Source organism: Pteropus medius, unplaced genomic scaffold (assembly GCF_902729225.1).
Source record: "Pteropus medius unplaced genomic scaffold, Ma_sr-lr_union100, whole genome shotgun sequence".
NCBI classification, from domain to species: domain Eukaryota; kingdom Metazoa; phylum Chordata; class Mammalia; order Chiroptera; family Pteropodidae; genus Pteropus; species Pteropus medius.
The window spans coordinates 2,948,812-2,976,222 of NW_024350399.1; the positions used below are offsets into that span (position 1 = coordinate 2,948,812).

The 27,411-nt window shown below is 39.4% G+C and overlaps 1 long non-coding RNA gene across 1 annotated transcript; it reads left to right on the top strand.

Moving 5' to 3' along the window:
- Positions 1 to 6,746: 6,746 nt before the first annotated feature.
- LOC120584308 (uncharacterized) lies at positions 6,747 to 24,125 on the top strand. Its single transcript, XR_005648006.1, has 3 exons — positions 6,747 to 6,965; positions 18,103 to 18,180; positions 23,934 to 24,125. It is a non-coding gene; the product is annotated as an uncharacterized LOC120584308 (long non-coding RNA).
- The last annotated feature ends 3,286 nt before the right edge of the window (positions 24,126 to 27,411 follow it).

The window sequence follows — 27,411 nt, forward strand, 5'->3', positions numbered from 1 at the left end:
GATGTGACCTACTTTTTCTCTGGAAGCGTTTAAGATCTCCTCTACCCTTAGTAATTTGTCATTTAAAAGTAATGTGCTTTTGTTATCCTCCCATTCATCAGACTATATTTTTTCTTTGATAACTTTCTTTTCTCCGTTTTCTGAGTTCACTCTTGTTTGAACACCTATTAGCTGGTTTTTATTCATATTATAAATCTCTAAATTTCTTATCTTTTTTCCCTTTTATTCCCATCTCATTATCTTCTAGGTATACTTTTAGAGAGAACTCTTCCACTTTATCCTCTACCATTCTATTAACTTAAAATCTTTCTGCTATCGTATCTAGAAAACACATCTCTAAAAACTCTTCTGTTAATTTGTTCATTTTTCACATTTATTATCTTTTAGTTTCATTGATGCAATGTCTTCTCTTATTTCTCTGACGACTCTTCGTATATATACATTTTTTTCTTTTATCCTCTGCTTTGTCTCTATTTCTCTTATTCCTTTTTCAGTGTTTTTTTTTCTGTCTTTTACGTTAGAGGTTTTTCTGAATGTGATTCATGTCTGTTTACTCATATTTAAGAGTGAAAACAGCACACTAACAAATTGATCAGATTTTTTTGTGTTTGAACCAGGTTTATTTATAGATTGGTTTCATTACAGAATTAACAGGAAAGGTCCTAGAGCAATACAAAGGTATTAGGGGATCCAAAATATCAGGATTTTTCTCCTCTAGGGCCAGTTAGTATTGTGGGATACTCCAGTCTTCTGCTTGTCACGTAAACCTGGCTATCAGAATTCTGAGTCAATAAGAGTGCTTAGAGATCCCACTTTTATGTGATGCAGAACAGACCAAATTTCCCTGAGTTGTCGGGGTGTGTGTAGGGAGAGACCAAGCCCTGCACAGAGAGAAGAAGAGGGTCCTTTGGCAGAGAATGTAGAAAGAATTCAATAGACATGCCAAAGTTAGAGTCAAAAGGAAAGTTTATTAGAAAAGGGGTAACACTCAACAGATAGAGTGTTGTCTCCTCTCAGAGGCAGAGAATAAGAGGGGCCAAGAGGAGATGAGGATAGTGAGAGAGACAGAGTAAAGAGTAACAAGAGAAAGATAGTGAAAAGGACAGCGAGAGGGATCCTGACTGTTAGGGGAATTCAGTTTATATATTTTTCTTTAGTTCCTGTGGGTTACAGTTGAAAAGATTTTGTTAACCTCTTCCCTTTGATATGGACGTACAGTGAGGAAGGGCAAGAGTATGTAGCCGGAAAAGGTAAGAATATGTAGAGTGAAAGGCCTGCTGACAGTTCCTAGACTTCAATCCATAGGTTTCCCATGGTTTTAGCCATAGGAAATAAATGATTTTATTTGGTGTAGGGCAGCCACCTAAGGACTCTGTTGTTCCTGTTTCCCCTTTCACAAATGTGGGGAATGGGTTATTAGCAATCCCAGTAGAAATCTTCCTTTGTTCTGCAGGTGTCCTGGCCTGGCTGCAGGGCTGATCAGCATATTGCAATCTCTGATTGTGGCTTGATTTAATATTTTTAATTCTCTTGCCTTCTCTCTACATTATATGTAGACTTTTACTTGAAACTTTCTTTTTTAGCATGTTGCCTCCATACCACACTCTATGCCTAGTGTTCTGTAGTCTGGTATCACTGTGATTATATTTCTTGGGAAAATAAAGCTGGAGGATGAGCACTCATCTGGCTGTCCAGAGTACAGGAGTGTGCCTCTTTCATGCAGAGACCTTCAATAAATGTGCTTGTTTCCAGCGTCATTTCTCAATCCACTTTTCACAAAATCTGAAGGCTCAAACCACTAAGTTTCTCTGGGGTTTTGTGGTGTGAATATAATTGGTTATTATTGGGGCCTCCCTTAATAGAAAGTTCTCTTCCATTTTTAAGTCAGTTATCTCACATCCATCTACTTTCCACCTTCCAAAAATGTGGTGTTAATTCATGTATGTTGTTGTCTTCTCTTTGGTACTCTCTAACCTTTGTGGGTTTCATTCATTCATTCAATCAACAAAATTTTTTAATACCTTCTATATGTTTGGCACTGTTTCAGGTACAGTGACCATAGGAGGCATATGAACATAAATCTCTGCCCTCATGGGGCTTATACTTTAGGAGTGAGAGTCAGAGAATAAGACAAACAAGTAAAATATATAGTATGTTAGATGACGATCAGTGCTATGTATGAGGAAAAATAAAATAAGAAAGAGGTAGAGAACATGCTGATAAGAGGGGGTCTCATTAATAAGGCACTATTTGAGCTGACATTTGGAGGTAGTGTAGGAATAAGTCATTCAATAGAAGGTGAAGAGATTCTTCAGCTCTTGGCTAATTACCTGAGATTGTTTAGTCCTCTTCTTCCCACAGATTCTCCCATGACACCTTGAGCAGTGTACAACAGTGATGTTGAAATTATAACAGCTATCACCATGCAGTGCTGTAATTATTAAATTTCCTGACTATTTTCATGACTTGGCAGAGCCATTCAACATCTGTTTTTAATGTTTGTATTCCTAGAATGTAATACATTATATTGGGTATTCAGGAAATGTTTTTTTTTTCTTTCCAGCTGAATTAAAGTATAGTTGACAAATAAAACCGTAATGTATTTAAAGCATACAATGTGATGATTTGATGCACATATGCATTGTGAAATGATAACCATAAGAAAGGGCCTAGAGCAACACAAAGGTGCTGAGGGACTCAAAATATCAGTAATTGTAGGGATTTTTAATTAACACATCTATCACTTTACAAAGTTACCTTTTTATTGTGAAGATGCTTAATATATACTATCTTAGCAAATTTCAAGTATATAGCCCAGTATTGTTAAGTCTGGTCACTATGATGCATATTAGATGCTCAGAACTTATTCATCTTATAAGTGAATATTTGTACCCCTTGACTAACATCACCCCATTTTCTTCACCCTCCCATTCCTGGCAACCACTATTCTCCATATTTCTATGAGTTTGACTAAAAAAATTTTAGATTCTACATATGACACCATACGGTATTTGTCTTTCTCTGCCTTATTTTACTTAGCATAATGCTCTCCAGGTTTCCATGTTGTTGCAAATGGCAGGATTGCTTTCTTTTTTATGGCTGAATAATATTCTGTTGTGTGCATGCGTGTGTGTATAATTTTTTTATTCATTTATCTGTTGACATTTAGATTGTTTTTATGTCTAAGCTATTGTGAATAATGCTGCAATGAATATGGAAGTGCAGATATCTCTGAGATAGTGATTTCATTTCATTTCAGAAATCCTGGAGTGAGGAAGAGGGGCACCATTTCTTCATAGCAGATGCTACACAGAACTTCCTTTGGATATATATGCAGAAGTGGGATTGATGGATCACATGGTAATTCTATTTTTAACTTTTTGAGGAAGTTCTATACAATTTTTTGATAACGGATGTACAAGTTTACATTCCCACCAACAGTGTACAAGGGTTTCATTTTCTCCAAATCCTTACCAATTTTTGTTAATGCTTGAATATTTTTTTTATAATAGACATTCTAACAGGTGTGAGGTGATAACTCATTGTGGCTTTAATTTGTATTTTCTTGAGATTAGTGCTGTTGAGCATCTTTTCATATTCTTATTTGCCATTCAAGTTGTCACTTCTAGACTTTGGTCTGAGATAATTAATTAGGCCTGGGCATAAAGGGATGTGTTTATTATAAGTATATGTAAAAATTTTTGCATGTTCCAGGGTCTATATAGCTTTAAAAAGCACCCAGGTTATTCATGTATACTCCCCTGATCATCCCTACTAGTTTAAACTCTCTGAAGAGAAGACAAGCATGTTTGTTGATCACACCCATGATCAGGAGCTAAGCATAATGGTGGAGTCAGATTAGAGAGGAGAGATTAAGTGGTTTCTGCAGAGAAAGAGAAGATTGAGGAAAAACCCAGCCATGCTCTTTAACCCAAAAGGTCTTAAACTTGAGCAAGTGGGCATCAGCTTTGAAAGAATAGATTCATTTTGGTTTTACTGTCACTTTAAGCCACAATTCCTTGTGTCTTTGAACCTGTCCCTCTTAAGATTAGGCCTCCCTGGTGGTTTCTCTACCAGCCATTTTGTAAGACTGACCTATATGCCACAGTTCCCTTTGTGCTGTCCCTCTTAAGATTAGGCCTCCCTGGTGGTTTCTCTACCAGCCATTTTGTAAGACTGACCTATATGCCACAGTTCCCCTGAAGGGGTTCCTAGATTACCTTCCAGGGCAATGCCCCACTTTACTTGATTTAAAGCTCCTCAATAGCACTTGAGAATATACCACTAAAGAATGTTTCTCCTTACACAGTGCAGGGCCTCATTTTCCTGACTCCAGGTCCTTCTGTGAAGCCTCTGTTCTTATTTTAGTGAACTGCTCTAGTGCGATTTCAAGATTGTGTTATTTCTTTATCTTCTATTATCCCAGAGCTCTCATTTTAACCAGGAAAGCCTCCCTATTCCAACCTTGTATTTCTACCTTCTCCATACATCTCTTAAAGTCTCTATGCTTTAATAAAACATTTTTAAGAAGAAGATATCCACCAATATTCTTTTTTCAGCCTGAAATTCGGGTTACCATCTCCAATCCCAAGTAAAACTGTTATTTGTCACAACATATTAATACTATGCATGTAATTCTACACCGATAGCTAATTTTGATTGAATAATTGCTTTTTGCAAGGCTCTGTAACAAGTTCTTAGCTTATCTTCATGAAACCATTTTATTCTGACAGTAGTCTTTCAATGTAGATGCTAAAAATTTTCCCATTTTATAGTTGAGGATATAGATACTTTTAGGAAGTTTGTAATTTTCCAGATGTCACACATCTAGTAAATGACAGAGCCAGTGTTGGGGTATCTGTCTATTTGACTATACAGTTGTCAGGCTTAGGCATTAAGTTAACATGGTTTGAGACCCTGGGGAGATTCAGAAATCCTGGAGTGAGGAAGATGGGCACCATTTCTTCATAGCAGATGCCACACAGGACTTCCTTTGTCTCATAAGGTCTGTATCAAAGAAGAATCATTCTAAGATATTGTTACCGGAAAGTGGAGATCCTCTCCCAGTGCGTTGTCCAGGTTCTTGATTTCTCGAACAAAGAATTGTGCAAGACAACAAAATACAGCAGAAAAGAAAAGCTTTAGTAGAAGGAAAAGTACAGTTCCAGATGTGGAAGCAGGCCTGAGCAAGAGACGTGTGGCTCAAAAGGCCTGGTAACAAAGCCTTTGGGATTTTTTTTTATCCCTATTTGCTGTGGGTGGTTACTTTTCTTAGAAGGGTGGGCTTCTTTGATTGACAACTAAGATTAACGGGACTCAGTGATTCATTATTTGCTTTCTTTGTATGTTTGTTCCCAGAATTCAGTCTGTTATAATTATATTAATGAACTTCTGGGCATATGCATCATATCATAATGATGGTATAATGAGGCTCAGGTGAATTGAAGGTCATTAGGGTCTTCGTTTTACAATTGTGAGTGACTGGCTTAAACTGGTTCCTAATTCTCTGCCCACTTGTTTTTTTCTATGAGTTACTTTTAGCTTAAAAATGCCTTCTGGCTTGCTTAATTGTGGCCATATGAGGGCGGATCTCTTCTAGGATAGGAAGACCTCGGTGTCTGCTGGCAGACCTGAAACCTCCTCTCTAACTTTCCTGCCTAACTCTTTTCTAAGAGCTCTGAACCCCCTTATTATTAGTATGCATGTTGAGGGATGGGAGGTCTTTTCTGTATCTGCTTCCTGCTGAGAAGGGTCGTAGACACTGCCTATTGGGATTTCATAGAATTCTTACGCTTTCTGCCTTAATGCAAGGTCTTGGGTTTCCTGTTGCAGTGCTGCCTCAGTCCCTAGACAAGGAAAAGAAGATACGAACTTGTTATTTAAATCGTATATCTATTAATTTCTATTATTAATTTGCCTATTAAGCGAGTAAAGGGAAACAGGCTTGGTTAATACATTTCTTAAAGAGTAAAAAAAAGACCTTTGGCCTAAAGGCCCCTCCCCTTTCAGACCCCAAGGGCCCTGTCTGGCCTAACACTGTTTCTACTAACAATGGTCCTATGACTCTTATCACTAACCAGAGGATCTGAGTCACTGGTTTGCAATTTCGAGATTTGAGGGAGAGGGACTTTTTCCTAAAGAAAGGAGGGGAGAAAACTTAACTAAGTTTACTAAAAAGAGTAAGAACTCTTCCAAGAGATGTCCTGTATTATTTCCTGCTAAAAGATTAAGAATTTTACAAGCGACATCCCATATCGGTATCACTTCCTTAATTAATTTTCCCTTTGTTTTTCTGTATCACTAATTCTCCCTCCCTACTAGATCAATCTTATCAGCATAAAAAGTCTGCAATTTTTCCCATGTGAGAAAAGCAAGCAAACAAACAGAAAGAACCTCTGTAAACCACACATGTCTCTTTAGTTTCCACCACATTTCTCTGGACCCTTTACAGCAAAGGATTGGTTTTGCGGTAGTGAGGCCTGAGCTAACTGCTTCCTAAGATGGTTGAAAGTTATTCACTTCCCCTTATGGCCCACCAGCCAATCAAAATATACTTTTCTTATATAGAAAAAAACATGCAGGTCTGTAACTATAAGGAAGTATAAGATGTGTATAAAAAGGAAAGCCCATTGTGATCAGAGCTCAGCCTTTGATGTGAGTCTGCTGAGCTGCTGCCAGCACCAATAAACTCTACTTCCTGCATATTGCCTCGGTGTCCCATCTCTCTGTCTGAGTAGCCTGCAAAATTTCTGGGGACTCCTCTAGGATCGAAGATGGCAAGTTTTTGCCTCCTTTGTTGTCGGGGACCCTGGGAGGCTGGGAGATGTGGACTCTACCTGGCACCAGAGAACCTGTTGTCTGTAGGGGAAAATGACTCTTCCAGTGGACTGGGGTGGTGGCTTCGAGAGCACAACAGAACCCCGTGAGGCACAGGAACCAGCACAGGAGCACTGCCTGATGGACAGGTGAGGACCCGGGTCCTGGTATTTGACATGTCCCTAAAGAGGCAGAAGAGGAGTCTGATCAACTCCCGAGGTCAACTGAGTAGTCTCTGGAGGGCGATGAAACTGTGACCTCTCAGGTTTATTTTGGGCGAAGGGTGGTGTTTGAGTGATGAGTGCCTGAGTGTGAAAGAGACATGGCCTTGCCGTGGAGTGAGAGTTGAGCCTTTATCTGTGGATCCACGGCGAACCTCATTCAGCTTAGGGTGGTATCGCTGGATCTCCATGAAGAGTCTACTCCAGTGATTTAAGTTGGGTTTTATACCGACCCCACCAATTGCTACAAGGACTGAAACATCCTCGTGAGGGGAACAGCTGGAGATGGGCAAAGTAAATCCCTGAGTGTGTGTGCGTCACCATCACACAAGTGGAATATGGATGGACAAGAGAGTAAGCAGACTCCCTTAGGATGTATTATAAAGAATTTTAAGGAGGGCTTTTCAAGAGATTATGGTGTGAAGCTCATCCCCCCAGAAACTTTGTACTTTTTGTGAGATAGACTGGCCTTCATTTGATGTGGGGTGGCCGTCAGAAGGATCCCTAGACAAGGCAGTCATAGCCAGGGTCTATCAGGTCATTGTAGGGACTCCCAGCCATCCAGATCAGTTTCCTTATATTAACAGTTGGAGGGCTGTGGTCCTGACTTGAGAGCCTGTCTAGAAGAGAATTGCAGAGAAATGTTGGCCTGGGCCACGGCAACTTCCAAATACTGACCTAAAGAAAAGAAACCAATCTTGCCAAGTGGGCCAGAGGATACCCCACTGCCATATGCTCCCATTTATCCACCCCTGCCAAGGGCCCCAAAGCAGCTAGTTACACCCACGAGCTGCATGAAAACAGCCTGGCCACTGACACCCTATCCTCGTTGACCTTTGTAGATTCTCCACCACCTCCTGTTCTGAACCCCTATGACCCAAACAGAACCTGACCAAAAGCATCAGTTTCTAGAGGAGAGGACTTCCAATTACCCCTACGTGAAACACTGGGCCCCATATATTATGACCAGGATGGCCTCAGACAGGGTGGTTGACACACCCTTGTGTACCAGCCCTTCACTACTGCTACCTCTTAAACTGGAAAAATCATACTCCCTCCTTCACAGCGAAGCCTCAGGCCATGATCAATCTACCACAATCTATCATCCAGATGCATAAACCCACATGGGCCAGTTGCTGCTAGCTCCTCCTGACCCTCTTCAATGCAGAGGAACACTCTTTGAGGACCTGGCCATGACAGGGGCCATAGGCCCCTCCAGGAGTCCAGAGTATGGGAGGAATACTCTTTGAGGAACTGGAAGTAGACTTCACTGAGATGCCTTGATCACGGGCCTACAAGTACCTCTTGGTCTTTGTGTGCTCATATTTCAGTTGGGTAGAGGCTTATCCCACCCAGACTGTAAAGGCCCAAGAAGTAGCCAGACTGCTCCTCTGAGAAATTGTTCCATGATTTAGCTTACCAATTACCATTGGCTCAGACAACAAACCAGCCTTTGTAGCAAGAATAGTGCAGCTGCTAGCCAAAAATTTGAATATCAGATGGAAATTGCATACCACCTATAGACCACAGAATTCGAGACAGGTGGAATGCATGAACAGGACTCTTAAGACTCAATGGGAATACTATGTCAAGAGACACATCTACATTGGGACTAAGTCCTCCCCGTGGCACTATTAAGAATCAGGTCGGCCCCAACCAAGAAGACTGTGTTCTCTCCCCTACGAGATACTGTACGGGCGACCACGCACGCTCATCAAGGGAATATGAGGAGACCTAAAGGAAATAGGTGAATTTACTCTGAGACAGCAGTTACAAGTCTTGGGTACTACTTTATAGGCTCTCAACCACTGGGTTAGAGAAAGGTTGCCTGTTAGTCTGACTATTGAGGACCATTCCTTTAGGCCAGGAGATTCGGTGTGGGTCAAGGAATGGAATGTCTAACCCTTAAAGCCTCTTTGGAGGGGCCCATTCACTGTTATCTTTTCCATGCTCACTTGGATTCACCTTAGCAGGCTTAAGCCAGCAGCCACAGACTGGTGCATTTCAGACTCCACAGAGCCCCTCAGACTAACCCTCTGAAAGAAAATTTTGACTAGACTTGTAGATTGAAAGACCATTGGCCCCGCTTTGGTCACACCAGAAACTGACTGATTCATGTACAGCAGAAGATCGAGGATGGAAACACCCCACCAGGATGGTCAATATACCCTTAAGGATACTGTTTGTGACCTCTCAGACTATAAATGTAAAGAGGGAATCAGGATAGATAGTCAGGTAATACAGTATGGAAATATCAGCCCTTAGACCAAGAACAGGGTGAAGATGATGCTCTCTGATCCAATCTTGGACCTGAGCATCAAAGGGAAGAATGTGGTAGCAAGGCCTGAGCTAACCACTTCCTAGGATGGTTGAAAGTTATTCACTTCCCCTTATGGCCTGCCAACCAATCAATATATACTTTCCTTATATAGAAAGAACATGCAAATCTGTAACTATGAGGAAGTATAAGATGTGTATAAAAGGGAAAGCCCCACTGCGATCGGGGCTCAGCCCTAGATGTGAATCCGCTGAGCCGGTGCCGACACCAATAAATGCTACTTCCTGCTTATTGCCTCGGTGTCTTTTCTCTCTTTCCGAGTATCCAGCAACAGTTTTACTTGCATTTTTCTTTTTTTCCCTCATTGCATCAAAACCACTCTTGTCAATGTCACCAGTGATGCCAATCTGTGGCACATTCTCTGTCATTTCTGCAGTAATTTCATTTTCTCTGGCATATCAGAAACATGTGACTCAGTTGATCTTTTTATCTCCTTAAGTATTATCTTCTATTAACATTCTTTACTTTTTTTTTTTAATCTTTTGTCTGCCACTCTCTTACAATCTCCGTGGCTAGTCCATCTTCATCTCTATACTTTAAATATGTGAGTATTATAGTGACCCAGGGCTTAGTTTGGACTTCTTCTGTCTACATTCCCTCCCTTGGTGAAGTTATTTATCCTTCTGGCTTTAGCTACTACTACCTGTGTGCTAATGACCCCCAAATTTATATCTCTCTTGAATTCTATCTGTGTACCTGAAATATGCTCTTTAATTCTAATAGGAATTTCAAACTTAACAAGTTCAAATCTAAATTCTTGAACTTTCCCCTAACATACTTCAAATCTGCTCTGATGTATTTCCCCTTCTCAGTATCAATAACAACTTGATTCTTTTAGGTAATCAGTTCAAAAATCTAGGTGTTTTTTTTAACTCCTCTTTGAAATGCCATATTTGATCCATCAGTAAATCACATTTGCTATAAATCAAATACATATATATTTCAAATCCAACCACTCTGTATATCTTCACTGCTACTCTCCTGGACCAGGCCATCTTCATCTCTCATCTGTGTCATAACAATAGCTTCCTAGCTGGTTTTCTTCCTTCCAATCTTATTGCCCTTCAATATGTTCTTATTTAGGCAGCCAGAGTGATGTACTAAAAATATTGTCATTTATATGCTGCACTTCTCTGCTCAAAATCCTCTAATATCACTTGAAGAACAAGTTGCTTAACCAGACCCAACATGATCTGGCCTAACTTTTCTTGTCTAACTTGACTTCCACCTATCTTTCCCCTTTGTCTCTCCTCTCCAAACGCACTAATTAAACATTCTTTGACTGTTCCAGAAACACTTTTGTATCAGGCCCCTTTACTTTCTGTTCTCTCTTCCTATAGCCCTATTGCTCTGCTGCTGGTTTGCTTCCTCACCTCCTCAGTTCTCTGCTTACTTTTTGACTTTCTGGGCTCTGCTTTTTCTGACCACTCTATTTTGGTTAGCAAGTTCATCTCCTATTTCTGCACTCTCTCGCCCTTCCCTGCTGTATTTTTCTTCATAGAACTTGTCACCATCTAACATATTTTTTAAATACTTGTTTATTTGTTGAGTTTCAGTTTCTCCTACTAGCAAAGAAGCTCTATGAGGGCAGAGATTCTTTTTTTTATATCTTTTTCTTATTTATTTATTTATAGTGCCCAGAACAGTATAGATACATATAAAGTATTTGTTAAATATTTGTTGGATTAAAAAATAGATAAACAAATCTCTCTTCCAAGTTTGCATAAGCAAGAAAATGATTGTGTATGTGTGTGGTGTGAGTGTGAGTGTGAGTGTGTGTGTGTGTGTGTGTGTGTGTGTGTGTGTGTGTGTGTGTAAAAAGCCAGACTTAAAGGTTGGAGAGAATGTTACTCAGCTGAATTGTCAAAGCCGAATTTGATGTTAATTTGCAAACTCAAGTCCTTTGGTAATGAACTTTGAAGCATAGCTCACAACATGTACAAAAAACCCCCCCAAAACAAAAACCTACCTCAAAATAGATAATATACTTAAATGTAAAAACTTTGAACTATAAAATTTCTAAAAGAAAACCTCAGGAGCAAATTTTTCAATGATGAGTTATATTGTGGTATTTTCGATCAGAGAGGTGGGACACCAAGGCTATAAGCAGGCTATATGCAGCATTTATTGTTACCGGCACCAGCTCAGCGGGTTCTTATCCAAAGGGTGAGCCCTGATTGTAACATGGCAGGTAGTTTTATACAATTTTGTACTTCTCCATTCCTCCACAGCTATAGATATTTCATATAAGGAAGGAGAACATAAGGAAAACATTGATTGGCTGCCAAACTATAAGAAACTGGCTTAATCATTTAACGGGGTTTTTGAACTGGCCTGTCATTCGGAGAGTCCTGGTGTTGTGGCGCAAATGAATCTAAGACCCACGGAGCCAATTGAGATTAATTGATTAATGAGCCTTTATTAGCCGGCCGGCCACTGACTCTCTACCATGCAGGGTTAGAGGAGATCAGCCCCGAGCTTCCAGAGGAGGCAGCTTATAAAGCCTCCTACTACATCCTTGAATAAGCAGATTACAAGAAGCAGAAGTTAGTCATTAACGTTTTGTACAAAGATAAATGTATCTGGAGAACTCTCAGATCAAACAAGTCCTAGTAGACAGTTTTATTATTTTCACCTTGGAATGTTGCACTTCTTCTGGGGCTGGCGCCTAGAGATATCACCTCCCTCTGACTGAGTTACTGCTTTACCTGGAGATGCTGCCTCCCTGCAACTGGAGAATTTCCACTTTTACACTGGGATGGGGGCTGCAGTCGGGAACTAACACCTTCCAGCAGGAAATGGTCAGGCAGGGTCAGGCTGCCACAGTTAGGCAAAGAGTTCTTAGGTATACAAAAAGCATAATCCATGAGAGACCAAATTGATCTCTCATGGATTTAACTTCTTGCTTAAACAGTTCTTACTTATATTTCTACTAAACCTCCTTTGATATACTGTAAATATTTTGTTTATTTTTGCTTTAAATGTTACTAACAATTCATCTTACTTTATTTTGAATGTAAAATTCACTTGGGTGGTGAGAGGGACCCTGAGTGTTTAGGGAATTCAGTTTATATTTCATTTTTTAGTTCCCATGTCCTTTGATATGGATATACAGTGAGGAAGGGGAAGAGTATGTAGCTTAAAAAGGTAAGAATATGTAAAGTGAAAAGCCTGCTGGCAGTTCCCAGCCTTTAATCTATAGGTTCCCACAGGTGTGGGGAATGTGTTGTTAGTAATCCAGCAGAAATCTTCCTTTGTTCTGAAGATGTCCTCCTGTCCTGGCTGCAGGGCTGATCAGCATATTGCAGTCTCTGATTGTGGCTTCATTAACATTTTAATTCTCTTGCCTCCTCCCTACATTATATATGTGTGTGTCTGTGTGTGTGTGTGTGTGTGTGTGTGTGTATAATGTATGTATATATATAAATGTATATATTTCAATAATATTATATGTATAATATTATTCAATAATATTCAAATATATATATGTATGTATAATTCAATACAGCATTGAATGTCTCTATCTGAAGTACCTGTATTTGGTTTATATTGCTGATTTTGTTCTTTAAGAGCAATTGATGTATCCTGGCTTTATGTCTAAATGACTAAAAAGAGCCAACTAAGGAACATCTCTTCCGCATGAGAGTCTCCAAATACAACACTTTTCGGATTCTATATACAACTCTAACAGCAAAATTTATGACAGCTTTTACATAGTATTTGTGTGTGTATATACAACATGGATAACACGTGATTTCTATGATGGATAAATGATAACATGTAAGTGATAATATAAGCACATAGTGCTATACAGATATCGAGTGTCATGTAGTATTTTAGGCACTTTATGCTTCCTTATGTCATATATTTTATTTCCCTCTGCTATATGAAGTTAGAAGATATAGCTCTTAGAGATGGCCTCAAGGTGGCAGTAACTACACATAATTGCTTCAAGTAACCAACATTCCTGTGTTTTTCTGATCTGGAAAAAGAGACATGAATCTAAAAGTGTTGGCAAACATAGGCTGAAGTTATTTAGGAATGTCTTTTTTTTTTTTTCTTAAATTAAGAATAAATTCCTCTCTCTGTTCAAGATAGCACCAAATTTCTCTTACTGCATTCTTTCCTCCATTTTGTTGTTGTAATGACCTAAGATTTTATTATCTCCACTAGGTAAAAATAATCTGGTTTGGGACAAGTTGGAAACTTAGGAATGACTGTACCTAGTATAAGAAGTCAATTGAGTTCCTATTTTATAGCTTTAAAATTCCATCCTAGATCATTGTTAAACCCATTTTAGATATAGCAAATTTATTTGTATTTCATACAGCCTTTTCTGGTAGGAAACTAGTTTTTGTTTTGTTTAATATAGGTTTCATCTGTTATTCCTTGTTGAATACTCTTTCTGTATAGCCATTGCATACCTATACACAAAGTGCTGTACACCTTTCTACTTATGACCCTACCTCATAGAACGTAGAGGAGATCTGAAGAAATCTTAGAGACAGTGTAAATAATCAGTGGATGGGACAGGATATTATAGAAATAGAGAGAAAAAAATATGAGGACTCTTGAGCCTGGAAAAAGAAAGGTGAGAGAAAATGTGATCAACATTTACAAAAGTCCTATAGGATTAAAATAGAAAGTTGAAAGTGATGAATAAAATAAATAAAAATTTATACCTGATTATTAAGGAAAAACAGAGATATATGATGGGTAGATATGCTGTTTCATAAATAAATATTTCCCTGGTACTACTGTGTGAGATGACAATAGCTTATGAGATGTATTAGAGTGGTATGATGATTTCCTTGGCATCTCTTGAGTCTGTTTTCTCTACCATATTGCCAACATGGAAGAAAGACTTTGTCTGCATTCTTCTCTGAAAAACACTTGTTTTATGGAACTAACTTACTATTGGAAGATTAGTTTCACTTATTCCTAGTATAGATATTTATGTTTTTTAAATATTATGTCTTTTCATTCATATACGTGCATATATGTACATACATATACATATACTACATATATGTGTATATATATATTAGAAATTGTATGTGAATCTTTCTCTTAGCTGTACACCTGTGGCTGGAATTACTGGATGGTAAAGTAAGTATATATTGAATTTTAGGAAATAGCACCAAACTATATTCCAAAGTGGTGTACCAATTTGAGAATGCTACTTAATCCACTTTTTAAAAAAATTTTTGATTCATTTAAAAAACATTTAGCATTTTTAAAGAGTATCTCACTAATATTTTAATATGCATTTCTCCAATGACTTTAGAGGCTGAGCGGTATTCATATGTCTATATGTTTATTGGCTATTTGGGTATGTTATTTTATAAAGCAACCACTCATGTTTTTGCACACTTATCTGGTGGTTTGTCTTCCTTTTAGAAATGTATTTATGGGGATTATTTATATCCTGGATCAGTACTTTATTTTATATTTTTACATAAAGTATCAAATAGTGAACACACCAAGGTACACCACTATCCTAGTCTATCAATAGACATTTATTTCTCTTACTTTGTGGCTTGCTTTTCACAATGGTATCTTCCAATAAATTTATATTGTGGAAATGTTGTGGGATTCTCGAACAGAGAGACGGGACACCAAGGCTATAAGCAGGAAGCAGGATTTATTGATGCTGGCACCAGCTCAGCAGATTCTTATCCAAAGGCTGAGCCCTGATTGTAAGTAACATGGTGGGCAGTTTTATACAATCTTGTACTTCCTCATTTCTACACACCTATAAATATTTTGTATAAGGAAGGAGAACATAAAGTAAACACTGATTGGCTGCCAAACTATAAGGAAACCAGTTTAATCGTTTAAGCAGGTTTTCGGACTGCCGCATCAGCCAGAGTTCTGGGATGGGGGTGCTGTAGTCAGGAACTAACTCGTTCGAGCAGGCAATGGTCATGCAGGGTCAGCCTGTCACATTCCCCGCTTTGATGCTTGGACCCAGGACTGGGACAGAAAGCATCATCTTTCTCTAATTTTTTGTTCAGGGGCTGGTATTTCCATAGCACGAGAACTTTTGCTGCAGTTTTTTCTACTATAGTCTCTATGAGGAAGGTAGTTGACCAGAAAACAGGAGGCAATAGGTATGGGAGGAGGAAGCAGGTCCTGAGAAGTAGGAGTACTATACCAACTAAGGTCTTTTGAAGCCACCGAAAGTGGAGAACTAGCCTCCAAAGAGGTTAATAGGGTCCCATCCTGACGAGACGTTGTCTTCAGTCTTCTGCTGCACATAGATTGGTCAGTTTCCAGTGTGACCAAAGTGGGGCCAACATCATCCTTGGTTTGCCAGAAAAGTAGGTGTTTTCTTCCGGAGGTTGCCTCGAGGGGCTCAGAAGAGTCTGGAACACATTCTCACTCTGCAGCTGCATGTTTAAGTTTGCTGTGATGTATCCAGGGCATTATTTCAGCAAACTTAACTGCAGTGGGGATAGTCAAAATGACAGTAAGGAGGCCTTTTCACAATGGTTTCAGGGGCTGAATGTTCCACTCTTTTACCCAGATGGAGCCTCCTGGCTTAAAGAATGAATTTCAGTGGTTAAACTGACAAGGAACCTTTCTCTAACCCATTGGTTGAGAATCTGGAAGGTGGTCCCTAGGGCCTGAAGCTGTTGTCTGAGAGTCAATTCACCTATTTCCTTGAGGTCTCCCCCTAGTCCTTTGATGAGTGGTGGTGGCCACCCATACAGGATCTCGTAGGGAGAGAACCCAGTCTTCTTGGTTGGGGCCTACCTGATTCTTAATAGTGCCATGAGGAGGACTTTGTCCCAATGTAGATGTGTCTCCTGACATAGTTTTCCCATCTGTCCTGAACTCTGTGGTCGATAGGCGGTACGCAATATCCATTTAATATCTAAATTCTTGGCCAGTAGCTGCATTATTTCTGCTACAAAGGCTAGTCCGTTATATGAGCTAATGGTAATTGGTTGGCCAAACCATAGAACAATTTCTTGGAGGAGCAGTCTGGCTACTTCTCAAGCCTTCTCAGTCCAGGTAGGGTAAGCCTCTACCCAATCAGAATAGGTGCAATACAAAGACCAAGAGATACTTGAGGCTCCGTGATCGAGGCAATTTAGTGATGTCTACTTTGAGTTCTTCAAAGGGGGTGCCACTAACACTTTGGCCTCCCATTGGAGCACATGGCCCTTGCCTGCGGTTGTTGTGGGCACAGACTTTGCACCACTCACACACCACTTGGGAGATGCTATAGAGCCGGGGGACATAGAAGTACCAGCCCAGAATGGTTTCTAGGGCAGTGCAACCAAGGTGAGTCTTTTGGTGAAACTGCTTGACGAAGGCTGGGGCTAGGATCCCAGAGACTGCCATTCGCCCATCCTTGAACTTCTACCATCCACCAGGGAGGATGCTCCCCTCTTCAGTGTTAAACCAGGCTTCTTCTTGATTTGAGTACTTGAGGTCTCATTCAGCTAAGGGACAGGGAAACAAGGAAGCAGTTAGAGCCATAGGGCTGGCCATCTCCTTGGCTGCTGCTAGTTTGGTAACATGGTCTGCCCTGCAGTTGCCCCAGGCCATTATAGTGCCCCTTTTTGATGTCCTTTGAAGTGCATGACTGCTACTTTCTTGGGGGCCCATACAGCATCTAAAAATTCTAGAATTTCCTTTCTATATTTTATGTCTTTTCCTCCAGAATTGATTAGACTTTTCTCTTTGTACAGGGCTCCATGTACATGGAGGGTGGTGAAGGCATACTTAGAGTGAGTGTATATGTTAGCACACACTTCTGCTTCCAGCTGAAGGGCATGGGTCAAGACAATGAGCTCTGCATTCTGTGCTGACGTTCCCCTAGGTAGAGGTTTTGCCTCAATGGTGGAATGTAAGGTCACTACAGCATATCCTGCAAGGCATTCTCCTCACCTCACAAAGCTGCTACCATCAGTATAATATTCTACATCAGGGTCCTTGAGGAGCTGGTCTGTCAAGTCAGGTCAGCTGGAAAACACTTCATCCCTGACTTCAATGCAATCATGGTCTGACCAACCGGACCCAACGGGTAGCAAGGTGGCTGGGTTCAAGGTTCATACTACCTCTAGGCAGATGTGTGGATTCTCGCACAGTATTCCTTGGTATCTGACCATCTGAGTGTTAGCGAACCAACATTGTCCCTTGTACTCCAGTAATGTTATTCCTTAATGTGGTACTCAAACTGTCAGTTATTGCCCCATAGTCAGTTTGCCAGCTTGATTAACATTTTAATTCTCTTGCCTCCTCCCTACATTAACTATATATATTATCACATTTTATGTGTGTGTGTGTGTGTGTGTGTGTGTGTGTGTGTGTGTGTGTGTAATTAGAATGATATTGGAAAATGAATAAAATTAATGCCTGTATTTTACTTTGGGCACCTAAGCCTACCTTAATAAAAGACACATAATCAGAAAGAAGGTAGTGCAAAGGAGCACAACTCTTTACTATTCCTTGAATCTTTGGCACCAAACCATAAAAGCAGAACTTTAATACCCCTTTTTCTTAGATTAACTGCTAGTAAATAGCTTTGGATTGCCATAGTGGGAGATTTCCACTCTATCCTTTTCAACTTCCACCTCATTTACCTTTCCCTCCCCCTACACATTTACTCTAAATAAGAATGACTGCCTGGATTTTAAATCATGGACTATGGTTTACCATCTCAATATGATTAGTAAAGTGATTTTGCCTTTTTATTTCTTGTTTTCTCATTAGGAAAGTAAAAAGAAGAACACTATCAATCTTCCAAAACTGGTATGAAGATTACAAGACAAAATAATTGCAGAATACCAGGTACCAAATATGTGTCAATAAATATATTACTGTAACTGTTATCAGGGCAAAAAAGGGGCCCATCTGCTTGCGCAGGTGTAAGCAAAAGAAGAGATATGTACAGGTTTTGCAACAAAGTAAGTAAGGTTTATTAGAGAGTTGCAAGTCCTAGAGATGTAGGCAAGCTATTGCTCAAAGGCCTGGCTCCCCAGATGTCTCAGAAGTATAGATTTTATAGGAAAAATCAGTTATCATAGAGACTAAGGGAGTTGGTTTTGTGGGTGTTACTGATTGAACAATTGGAGGGGGATGAGGTAATTGATTATTAGGTTCTGAAATCAGCCATGGTGCCATCCAGTCTGGTCCCATGGCCTGGTCCTGTGGCTGGTGGGATTGTGTTGCGGGATTCTTGAACAGAGAGATAGGACACCGAGGCTATAAGCAGGCTATAAGCAGCATTTATTGATGCCGGCACCAACTCAGTGGGTTGTTATCCAAAGGCTGAGCCCTGATTGTAACATAGCAGGCAGTTTTATACAATCTTGTACTTCCACATTCCTCCACAGCTGTAGATATTCCATATAAGGAAGGAGAACATAAGGAAAACATTGATTGGCTGCCAAAGTATAAGGAAACCGGCTTAATCATTTAAGCAGGTTTTTGGACTGCCACATCAGCCGAGAGTCCTGGGGAAGGGACCTGCAGTCAGGAACTAACTCTTTAGAGCAGAAAGCGGTCAGGCAGAGTCAAGCTGCCACAGTTGTTCTGCCTCAATGGGCCTGGGGCTGAAATACATCTAAAGCCAAGATGTTATACTTAGTCTAAAGTCCAACCAAAACCTATTGTCTTCATGATTATTGACCTGAGGCTTGGTTAATCTTCTGTCTTAAGGCTTAATGATTAAAGGAGCAGGCATACAGAGGATAAGGGCTAAGGGGTAGAACAAAGTAAATGTCATAATGTCATCTGGGCAAAACTAATTTAGGGAGGAGGCAAGAGAATTAAAATGTTAATCAAGCCACAATCAGAGACTGCAATATGCTGATCACCCCTGCAGCCAGGCCAGGAGGAGACCTTCAGAATAAAGGAAGATTTCTGCTGGATTATTAACAACACATTCCCCACACCTGTAAAGGGGAAACAGGAGCCAAGAGTCATTTCCTATGGCTAAGGTCATGGGGAACGTATAGATTCAAAGCTGGGAACTGCCAGTAGGCCTTTCACTCTACATATTCTTACCTTTTTATGCTACATACTCTTCCCCTTCCTCACTGTATGTCATATTAAAGGAAATGGGAACTAAAGAATGACACATAAACTGAATTCCTTGAACACTCAGGATCTCTCTTAGTGCCTTTACTCTGTCTCTCTAAGTGTCCCTCTCACTCTCTTCCTCTGAGAGGAGACCACATTCTGTGGAGTGTTATCCCATTTCTAATGAATTTTCCTTTTGACAACTTTGGCTTGTATGTCGAATTCTTTCTACACTCTCTGCCAAAGGACTCTCTTCTTCTTTTGGTACAGGGCCTGGTCTCTCCGTCACTTGGGCAAATTTGCCCTGTCCTGCATAATTTTCAAGATTGGACTGGGTCTGATTTGGGCTGGAATAGGTACAGAGTGATACCTCAGGTGAATATTAAATAAGGGTTAGTTGCTCATGGAAGTCTTAGAAGTCAAAAAGTCAATTAGTTTGACTTTGGGAAACCAATGGCCTAGTTAAATGAAATGGCATTCTTTGTATACAAAGACTTGAGCATGACACCTTCTGGCACAGCTGCTTATATTGTATTTAAAAACTAAAGTCACAGAAGTGGCAGTTATCTAGAAAAATGGCAATATTTTACTAAAAATAAAACCTAGAATTACAATGGTCATTACAGGGAACATTCTAAAATGGCTCTTGAGAGTAAAAGTTCCTAAGTTGAACAAACAGTATGGGTTACCTACTTAAGTGATATGCAGAAACTAATAGAACCTTCAGTATTTCAAAATAGCTTCATTAAAAGACTTTTTATTCCCCATTTTCCAGTTGTTCAAAACATGAACACCCTTCTGTCACAAATTCTGCCATACTCAAAATAGCTCATTGTTGTAGACCTTTGTTCAACCTTTTTCAGTATCCTTGTAGACCACAACAGCCAATATCTATTTGCCTTTACTTGGAAAAATTGACAATATACCTGGACAGTTATGATTCAAGAGTTCCCTGAAAGTCCTTTCTTATTTCTCTTAAGTATTAGACTGAGATTTAATCATCCTCTACTTCCCTGGGAAATCAACTCTTTTACAATATGTAAATGACCTGTTGCTATGCTCAGTAATCAGAGGCATCTATAAAAGATTCCATTTGTTTGCTGCAATAGTTAACTGAAAAAGAACTCAAAGTCTCTAAGAAAAAATTACGATTATTTTTAGACACTATTCATAACCTAAGTCATGATCTAAATGTTAAAGGAGTTCAGCTATCTCTGAAAAGAATTAAACTAACCCACGAATTTCCTAGACCTACAGCTAAGAAATAACTTCATGGATTTTTAGGCTCGACTGTTTGCTTGTTACAGACTATGGGATCCTAATTTTTTACTGTTAGCTTTCTCACTCTATAAACTTACTAAAATTGTAGTACCTGTAATGTAGAGAGGAGGCAAGAGAATTAAAATGTTAAATCAATCTGCATTCAGAGACTGCAATATGCTGATCAGCCCTGCAGCCAAGCCAGAAATACACCTTCAGAGCAAAGGAAGATTTCTACTGGGATTTCTAACAACCCATTCCCCATACCTGTGAAGGGGAAAAAGGAACAACAGAGTCTTCAAGTGGCTACCCTACACAAATAAAATTATTTATTCTCTGTGGCTAACCATGGGAAACATAGGATTAAAAGCGGGAACTGACAGCCGGCCTTTCAAACTACGTATTCTTCCCCTTTTCCTTCCTCATTTTATGTCCGTATTAAAGGAAATGGAAACTAAAGAATGATATATAAACAGAATTTCCTGAACACTTTGGGTCTTTCTTACCCTCTGTCTCTGAGAAGAGGCCACACTCTGTCTGTAAAGTGTTACCCCTTTTCTAATACTCCTTTCCTTTTGACTTTAACTTTGTCATGTGTATTGAATTCTTTCTACACTCTTTTGGTGGAGGGCTTGGGCTCCCTGCCTTGTCCTGCATCACCTGAACCCCTTCCTTGGGAAGAGAAATATGAGCAAGATTTTATGAGACTAAAATAAGTACTGCAAAGAATCATCTTTGTTAGACCTATCTAACTATTCAAAATCTTTCACTTTATTTGTGCACGAAATGGATAATCAAGCCCTGGGAATGTTCATGCAGGAACATGATAATATATACAGGCTTATTGCCTATTATAGCATACTACTTGCTTCAGTTGCTCATGTCTACACCTACTGTTAAGCCTATAGCCACAGCTGCAAAGCTTTAAGAGATTCGACCTTAGGAGATGACATTTATTTGCAAATTCCATATGCTATCTAAAGTCTTCTTAACTCTGACTAGACTGAATATTTCTCTGCAAGTAGATTAATTTCCTATTATATCCTTCTGCTTTTACCATCTAATCTACATCTTAAATGTTGCAATGTCCTTAATCCTGTTGTGTTACTACTTCTACCTGACAAAGGCAAGCCCTATGACTATGAGGTAATAAAAATGTTCGATTTTGTGATACTGAAAACACGACATCACCTATAAAAAAAATTCTTAATCTTTTAGCAGGAAATGATATGGGACATCTCTTGTAGAGTTCTTAATTTTTCTTTCTTTTTCTTTTCTTTTTTTGTAAATCTAGTTAAGTTTCCTTCCTTCATTTCTTTTGGAAAAAGGTCCTCTCCCCCAAATCCAGATAATGACCCTGAAACTGGTAACTCAGGTCCTCTGGCTTTTAATAAGGATCATGGGACCATGATATGGGAATGGCCCTAGGCCAGACAGGGTCCTTAGAGTCTGAGAGGAAACGGGCCTTTAGGCTAAAGGTTTTTATTCTTTAAGAAATATATTAATCAATAATAGAAATTAATAGATATATGATTTAAATAACAAGTTTATATCTTTTTTTTCTTGTCTAGGGACTGAGGCAGCATTTCAACAGGAAATCCAAGACCCCACCTTGACTGAGGCAGAAAGGGAAAAGAGCTCTATGAAACCCTAATAGGCAGGGACTAAGACCCTTCTCAGCAGGAAGCCTGTCCCTCAACATCCATACTAATAATAAGGGGGTTCATGGCTCTTAGAAAAAGAGTTAGGCAGGAAAGTTAGATAAGGGGTTTTGGGTCCATCTACAAAGACCATGAGGTCATTCTATTCTAGGAAGGGTCTGCCCCAGCCCCCCCACAATTAAGCAAGCCAGAAGGCATTTTGAGGCTAAAAGTAACTCATACCAGGAAACAAATAGGCAGAAAATTGGGTACCAATTTTAGCCAGTCACTTGCACCTGCGCAACAAAGACCCCAACGACCTTCAGCTCATCTGAGCTTCATTATACCATCATTATAATATGATGCATATTCCTGGAAGTTCATTAATATCATTATAACAGACTGAATTCTGGGAACAAGCATGCACAGAAAGCAAATGATGAATCACTGAGTCCTGTCAATCTTAATTGTCAATCAAGGAAGCTCACTCCTCTAAGAAAAGTGACCACACATAGCAAATAGGGAAAAAAATCCTGAAGGCTTTGTCACCAGGCCTTTTTGAGACACACTTCTCTTGCTCAGGCTCGCTTCCACATCTGGAAGTGTACTTTCCCTTCTAATAAAGTTTTTCTTCTCTACTGTATTTCAGTGTCTTGCTCAATGCTTTGTTTGAGATATCAAGAACCTGGACAATGTGCCAGGAGAGGATCCCCACTCTCCGTTAACAATACTGTATCTTAATTTACAAAATACATCTTTAACTAATCCTGAACTAATCTTATTTGTTGGGTCATACTGTAGAAATAAAAAAAGAAAATGCTCTCAGTACCCTACTCAAAAGGGGAAACCTCTCAGAGGCTAAATCAGCCCCCAAAGCAGAACTCTACGCCTTTACCCAAGTATGCCAGTTATACCTTTGGAGTCATTCATGACTTGGGAATTTTATGGAAACAAAAGGATTTTCTTATGTCCTCTGAGACCCCAGTTAAAACGGGCAACAATTAAACAGTCTTACCACTATTCTCTTACCTTCTGAAATTGCTGTTATCAAAATTGAAGCTCACATTAAAAGGATTGCCCCTGAGTTTCAGGAAAATACCCTAGTTGACTTTCATGCAAAGGCAGCAGCAATAGAATCTATAAAGATCATGGCACATGTATATAAAGTCAATTCTGCTTCTGGAAAAAAGTAACCTTTCATTGCTAGATTTTTATTATCCTGATGTCCTTGAAACATACCAACAGTCTGCTCATGAATTAGAGAAATTAAGATTAATAAACAATAGTGGTAAATAAAATGAACAGTTGGGGCTATGAGAAATCCAAGACAGTCATTTGAGTTTTCAAGCCTCTCTGGAAAACAGCATTTTTTAGTTTTTGCGTTCCATTAATCAGCATAATGCATTTAGAATGACTCAAATTGTGAATAGACATCGATAGGGAGACTTTTATAAGATTGTGAAAACAGAAAAAATGTCTGACCTGCCAGGTACAAATTCTTGAAATACCTATGTCCCTATAGGCCTCAGTCCTTCTCCCTTTGGACCCTTTGAACACTTACAGCTGTACTTCATTTAACTGCCACTTAGTATGGGTTATCAATATGTTCTTGTTCTGCAGGTTCGGGGTACTGAAGCTTGGGGTGAGCGGTTATGACAGATGGAAAAATATGCAAGGAGCTGTGGACAGGTGAGAAATAGCTTTATTCGGGCATAGCAGGACAAAGCAAGGCACAAGCACAGCTCCAGCTTCCCCGCAGCTGGCACGGGCAGGGCTGTTCTTATAACAAGGTACACAATAGTGATTTAAGGTCAGGTACTATAATCAATCACAATCAATCACAGTGCACATGTGTTCTACAGGTTGTATAGGACTCTGTATCTAAGGTTACATAGGATGCTGTAGCTAAGGCCATCTGGAAACCGCATGGCTTGCTGAGAAAGAATCTGAATGCATTCATTTTGTTTGTCAGTTCCCTCACCTAACAGTTCTTGTTACTGTTATGTATGTTTTCTGGATATGTTAAGGCCTTTCCTTACTATAAGGCTGATGCCCTCACAATGGCAAATAAACTGTTAGAAAACCTGTTTCCCACTTGGAGTACACCTTCCATGATCCCCAGTTGTTAAGACATCCACTTTATGGGGCAAATCATATGAGCCTTAACAAAAGCCTGAAAAACTTCTTGGAATTATTACAGTTCCAATCACCCTCAATCATCAGGCAATGTTGAGAGAATTAAGAGGATCCTCAAACTTAAAATTTATAAATTTGCTAAAACCGCTGGACTCCCTCAGCCTAAGGTATTGCCTTTGTATTTCTTGACAATTTGTAGTATTCTCTTTGGAAAACATAAACTCACTCCATGTGAGATAGTCACTAGGAGACCAAGCTACTATAAATATTTAATGTCTTGTAATTAAGCCTATCATCAACAGGTTAAAGAAGCTTTCCCAGATCTCAATTTAAGGAGTCCTTTTGGTCACAACCTAGAATCTGGTGACTGGGTATTCTGGAGGTATCATCAGAGGAAAAGAGTCGTCAAGCCCCATTGGAAGGGACTTTAGCAAGTACTCCTCACCACTGATGATACTGAAAAACTAGAAGGCATTGAGCCTTGGCTACATATGTCACAGCTGAAAAAGGCTCTACCTGACATCTGGTCCTGTGCAAACATTGGAGATCTCAAAATTAAATTGACCAGAAAGAGAACTGACACTGAAGTAGATTGCTTTCTTCACAGACGCTAGATAAAGACTTCATATTTAACTAAATATGAAACCCTTCCTTCTTCTGTTTTATCCTTTACTCTGGTATTAGCCTATAAAGACAACACCATCATTCATATCTCCCAGGCCATTGGTAACTGTGGGTAACCCTTCAGATCAAATTTGTGCTCCAACATTCCCATGATTATCTAGATTAGATTTGCCCCACTTCACTAGATCTCATCAGCACTACTCCTCTTTCGAAAGCATTTAGGATGAACTTTTATTTCAGGCTAAGAGATTATCTTCCCATTTGTACTAAAAACCTGACTGACTCCTGGCTTATGAGTAAATACAAATTAGAATATGATCAAAAACCTCTCCTAAACTCTTGGAGACATTGCAGATTCTGTTGCTAAACACTAGCTGCCCAGTAAAGATTCTTAGGCTCTGGACGAAGTTTTTCTTGATAACAGAACTATCTTTTAGCTGAGCAAGGAAATGTCTGTGATGTGGTCTATATTACCTACTGTACCTGAATTAACACTTCTGAGGCAGCTGAAACTGTTATGTCAGCTCTGAATGAGCCACTTGGCTTAAAAAGTGACTCTTTCAGTAGGGACCTTTTCTTTACTTATTTGATTTTGAGTGGCTTCAATCTTGGGAATCATTGCTCCAAAGTGCAATAAAAATATTAGGAATTACCCTGCTTATTATAATATAATAACATCCCTTGTGTGTTGAATTATCACAAATCATCAAATGAGTAATCTCCCTAAGACTGGAACACCAGAAAAAGAATGAGAAGAATGACCAACAATGAACCTCAAGTCCTGGCCTGTGAATATCACAAAGATTCAGCCAGAAATGTCATGACAAGTGAATACCACACAAAGAATCATGAAAGCAGTGAGAACTACAGATTGGTAGCTGAGAGTGGCACTAATGCTTTTGTAGACAATAAAGGTCCACATACAAAACCTGAAAAGCTCAGGAGAGGCCAGCATGGTGGGCCCTACAAACTCAGAGACTGAAATTGACCACATATGATCACCTGAACATAAACATTTCTATCTAAAAGCAGGTCATATCAGGTAGTCACATCTTGGGCATGTAGCTTTCTTGACAAAGATCAATATTTACTTTAGGTAAACCTGTCTATTGTATTTTTACATCTAAGAAAACATACCCATCGAATTTCAGCATAATCCCCCTTTTTTCAGATCCCTCGGGTACAACTCACCACACCAGAACACAGAATCGCTCATGATTATCTTGTTCCCTACATACCATCTCAATCTGCTGTAAATGTTAATAATTAACTTTCCTGTACCCACCAATGTAAAAGAAGTATGAGTCCCTCTGTTATCATTTTGGTGATTGGAGTTCTGGGTACACACAGATCTTGGTTCTTATCACTGATGAAGAAATGAATTTCCTCTCAATGACAATTATGAGAAGTATTATTTATTAAAGGCATGTTTTGAAGTAGAAGATGGGTCAAGCTTAAAGCTGGCTAACCATGTGGAATTGAGGATAAGTACCCCTGTGAGTGGGCATGGGTTATAGCCAGGGAAGATAGAGAACTGTAACTCCGGGGAAGGGAGGGTTTGCATTATATTAGGAACATGATTGGTGGTTACAAAGGCGTTCCTAGGTGATTGGCACATGAGGTCATTTTGGTTAATACTTGGCCGCTGTATAACATTTTGTCTAGTGTACATGCACTTACCCAGAATTTAGTCTATTATAATTAGATTCATAAACTTCCAGGCACAAACATGATATTATATGATGATATAATAAAGCTGAGGTTGCAGGCAGGTTAGGATGGTACCTTTTGCACATGTATCTGTGTCTGGATTGAATCAGTTATAGGTATGTCCCCTCTCCCTCTGCCCCATCCTTTGTCTCTGGGGATGCAGGAAGGATTCTCTAACTATCAATAGGGTGTTTTTTGGGGTGGTATTTAGGCTGGACCTCTATTCTTTTGTTCCCTGTTGTTCATGTGTGATTAGCTACCTAACACCACTGTTTTACTTTTTATCCAACCCCAGAGATTTCCCCATTTTGCTTTCTCCCACCACTTTAATCTACTACCAATGAACCCTCTTTATGTCTTCTTCTTTGATTCTAATGTATAAAATGAGCTGCAAAACTGCCATTCTTTGGAGCATTTTCTTAATTCATTGAGACCTTGCTTCCCAGCAATTGTCATCAGTTTGACTCAAATAAACTTATTAAAATTCTTTACAAGTTTGAACATTTTTTTACATCAACACCTTACATTTTGATCACATCTGTAAGTTAGGCTAAGTTTGATAAAAATGAATTGTTAAAAATAAACAACAGGTCCCAAATAAAGTCACTGTGATTAAACCCCTCCAAGA